Genomic DNA, 4,853 nt, shown 5'->3' with positions numbered 1-4,853 from the left:
TCAACCACTCCACCAGCCGTCCTCATTGTTGCTACCACCAGCGCCTCCCACCCACCCTATCCCCCAACCAATTCCGACCACCCCACATCCTTTCTCCACCGGTAAACTGCAAGTCTGCCACCACATCTCCAACTCGCTGGAAAAATCGAAAAATGCCTCATTCTGCCACCACCTTCCATCAAAATTAAAAATTTCTTGAGGAATTCTTCACCAAATACTCCCAGGCACGCCGATCTACAGTCCATTTGGCCAAATTCGCTCGCCAGAAAACCTAGCACCGCCATCCGGCCACCGTCTGTCGCCGCCGCCAGCGGCCGCCACTCATTTTGAGAAAAAATTTCAAATTTTGTGTTTCTCACTGGAGATTCAAAACACTCAATCTTACGGGTCTAATTCAAGCTTGGGGGTGCAGTTTTAGCGGTTTTCTTTTTGGGTTTCCACACTTGAATTTGGTACATGTGACATCCCCAAAATCACGGCCAAAAAAGACCGATTTTGTTTATGCTTTATAAAAATTAGAGTACTTCTTTTCATAAAAATGTTGCGGAATTTGTTCCCAGAAAAACACGATAAATACGTTATTAAAACATTTTCGAAGAAACGTATTTATTTCATTTTAAAACGTTTGGGATGTCATTGTTAATACAGAAACATAAGCATAAACAGAACTTACAATTATTTACACTAGTGATCTACATCTCTTTAAATCTCTCAGTGTAATGTCACTTCATATCGTCACCTGTGATGTAAATAAACTGAGTGGGTCAGGTTGGGAAACCTGGTGAGTACATAGGGTTTTCAACCCACAATAATATAGTTATTATGTTTAAACAATCAAACAATCAACCCAATTACCCATCCCCATTATCTTCTTTTAGTCTTCCCTAAAGATATTATCTCAAGGGTCATCTCCTATATCATATTTACTTTTCATCTCCTTACATCGTATTTCCTTATATGATTGTTCTTACGAACTTTACCTAAGGATCATCGCCTACATTGCATAGACAATACTAATCCGGGGATTACTCCCTCAATATGTGTCTAGCAAGAGTTAGGGTATCATCGCATGATTACGCAGCCACAACATCGCCTGGACTTGTAAATCTTGATAAGGGTTAGTCTATCATCGCATGAATACGTAGCCACAACATCGCCTGGACTCGTACTTAATAATAAGGGTTAGACTATCATCGCATGAATACGTAGTTACAACATCGCCTGAACTCGTAATTCATCACCTACAGGTTACTAGCCCGCTGGTGTTTCCACGGGGTTGTCTATAATAGTCCGTGGTCGCCATCTATACTCTGGTAGATGACTACATCTCCAAATTGTCGGACAAGGTTGTAGTATCCTACATCACCGATTCATAATCACCTATCTATCATCACCTTCCTATCATCACCTATCTCTCATTATTTTATTTCATCACTTACCAACTATTTCATCTACGCATGTTTTATCCCAACATATTTGTAGATATAAAATAAATATACAGTTTAAATCATTTAAAACATGTATAAATCATTCATCCAGCATAGACAACAAGTATTCAAACAATATGCACACATAGCACGTAAGTTATATTAAAATACTTCATATCTATGTATAAGATGAAAGGGACCATGCACTCACCGGAGTAGGTGGTGACTCAGCACTCGGACAACACTTCGATACTCTCAAAACGATATTCCTTCGATAAAACCTAGTATCGATACCACTAGGGTTTAGTTTAACGATAACCGCGACAAATTAATTAGTCCGAGTATTATTAAGCGTTAATAATACTCGATACAACTCATAATAATAGCCCAAATAATTATTTTAAGGACCTAATAACATTCCTATAATTATTTGAAAGCTATATTAAAAATTGCGTAAGCGTAGCACACTTACAACGAATTTTATCGAAAACCGGAACTTAATTGGAGCAGCGTTTCGAAACCGAAAAACTTTTTTTTCTCGGGACTCCGGGAGCCTCGGGGCTTCCCTAGGGTGCTAGGGGCTTAACTAGGGCTTAGGGGGGTTTCGAAACCGGGACAGGATTGGTCCGTTAAATCCTCATAACTTCTTCATCCGACATTCGTTTTCGCCCATATTTTTCTCGTTATGCTACTCTTAACGAGATCTTCGATTCTCGTTCAGGTCGTGTCGGCTAAAAACCGCTCGATCTAATATTCGAATTTTGGGTTGTACACTACTAGTCCGAAACTTCGAAAAATCATAACTTCTTCATACGAAGTCAGATTTGGGCGTTCTTTTTATTGATGTTCTTAGTTTAACATATTCTACGACTTTCGTTTAGATTGCTAAGGCTAAATCTTGCTCTATCGTAAATTCACTATTTACGCTTCCCGGTGTCGTGCCGGTTTTGCCGTAAAACTTCGACGGGCCATAACTTCTTCGTTATAACTCGGATTTTGGCGTTCCTTATATGTACGGAAACCTTGTGACATATTCCACAACTTGGTTAAGATTATTTATTCTAAATAATCTTTTGTCGAAAAGTCGTTTTCGACCCCTATTGCCTCTAAATTGACTAGCCCGGATTTGCGGGCGTTACAATTATCTCCCCCTTAGGATGATTACGTCCCGGAATCATCAATGAAACATGGTCGTATAATGACTCCATACGTCGTCTCTTCATCCTAGGTAATAATTATAACTTCTACATTCCTTCAAGTCTATCTCTCAGACTTATTGACTGTTTGCAGTACTCGATCGTGCACCTGCTCTCTACCTCAGGCTAGACTCCAAATTATGATCTTCAAGTCAAAATCTCGATCCTTACTAGATACGAACTTGAGATGACTTCTTTTATTACTACTATGGATCGATGTGTCATATTCTAATGACCTATCATCGTATGTTGCAACACTTAGACTTAGGTCTCTTAGAGTTAAATTCTAAAATAGACTATGCCTTCCTTCATGTTCTAATGTGATATAATCACACTTTAACATTAGGCATTTCTAGCTACCAACTTCTTTAACAACGAGTGCGATACTTCTATTGATCGCTTTGATTTCAACCGTTTGGTTTAAGTCGGACGCTACATCAAACTTGTTTCTCTGAACCACACAACATACTCATCGTAGTCGGACTCGATTCGATATGACCACAAGGGTCGGAATATCAACAATCTTCTTAGTCATTACCGAAACGATGGTAACAACACACTTGAATAAAACGAAATCAATTACTAGCTTCTTGGTAACCTTGTGACTTTCCCTGATCCAAGTGTGAGTCCTGTGCTTCCGGTAGTATAGGCCTCTACTACCATTCACACCTACTCATAATCGTCCCAAGTATTGTCTCGCAGTTTCCCAAGTCACCATGCAGCGAATCACACAACAACTTAACTCATCAGATAACAAAACAAAGGTTTTATATTATTTCTTGAAACAATTACATAGGTGTTCAAGTTCACCCTAGGCTATGCCTCTAATAGGCTACATCATACAATACTATGGCTACTGCATAACTTGATCTTCGGATATGAAGTCCTCATCCTTGATTCCTCGCACGGTTTTCTGCTTCGTCGAGGATCATGTGAAATGCCCTTGGCCTTGGTGGCGTTTCTGGTCTTGCTGCTTTATTTTTCTTTGGGCAGTTCTTTGAAATATGCCCATCATTTCCACATTCGTAGCACTTCTTGTTGTCGAATGTACAATCTCTGGAATAGTGACCGGTCCTACCACACTTATAGCACGTCACTTCACCATCGCATCTTCCGAAGTGCTTCTTCTTGCACTTCTCACACCACTTGGCTTCATTCCTTCGGTCGTCCAGGTTAGACTTCGAGAACTTTCCCTTATTATCAGGTCTTGAGGATCCTTCCAACTCCCTCTTCTCACCAACTTCAACTTTCTCCAGACCCTTTTCTCTTATTTGGGTCTCAACATTCTTGGCTGCCCAGATGGCGGCTTTCAAAGTGGTTGCTTGTTTGACCATTGGACCAAAGTCTGCTGGTAATCCATGGGCAAACTTATTGACCTTGGAGAGTTCAGTTGGAACTAGATAAGGAACAAGCTTCATTTTCTCCGTAAAACTTGCAGCATACTCGATGACACTCATCTTTCCCTTCTTTAGATTCTGAAACTCGTTGTTGATTTCCAGAAGATCCTGTTCAGAGCAGTACTGCATTTTTAGCTGCACCAGAAAATCCTCCCATGACATCTTGTTCGCTTCTCCTTTGGGCATCGAATCAGCTAGTAGCTTCCACCAACTTAGTACTCCAGATTTCAACAGAGGAACCGCGAGAGCGGTCTTTTGCCTGTTGCTACACTCACAACTCTCAAACATCGTCTCCATCTCGGAGATCCAGTTTATGACTTCCACTGGCGTCGGGCTTCTAGATAGACTCGGTGGTTTGGACGCCATGAAATCCTTGTATTTGCATCCACGTCCATCATTTCCTCCATCCAGGTGGTTTTGCCTAACTATTGGTGGGTTGGCTTGACCAACAGTCCCACTGTAGTTTCCCTCCTCAGTCTGCCCTTCATTTAACTCGGGCTGTTCAATCTGTATGGTCGCTTCCTCTCGATTTTGCTGGAGCAAACGTCTAGTTTCCTCCATTTGACGATCCAACATCGCCTGGATCATCGCTTGCACTCCGGCCATCGTTATGGGCTCAGCAACGGCTACCACAACCGGTATTTGCTCAATCACTGGGGGCTGATCTCGGTTCCCATTTGCATTCACGTTTCCTCTACGTGTTCTTACCATCTTGATCTATACACCTAATGAGGTGAATCTAGACCTTTACTTAGGATTGACGTTTAAATCATCCTTATCACTCCGAAACATTTACATGCTAGTTCTAATATCGTAGTCGTACGTTTAGAATC

The sequence above is a fragment of the Lactuca sativa genome, chromosome 7 (assembly GCF_002870075.4).
Source record: "Lactuca sativa cultivar Salinas chromosome 7, Lsat_Salinas_v11, whole genome shotgun sequence".
NCBI classification, from domain to species: Eukaryota; Viridiplantae; Streptophyta; class Magnoliopsida; order Asterales; family Asteraceae; genus Lactuca; species Lactuca sativa.
Note: the sequence above shows the minus strand (reverse complement) of the source record.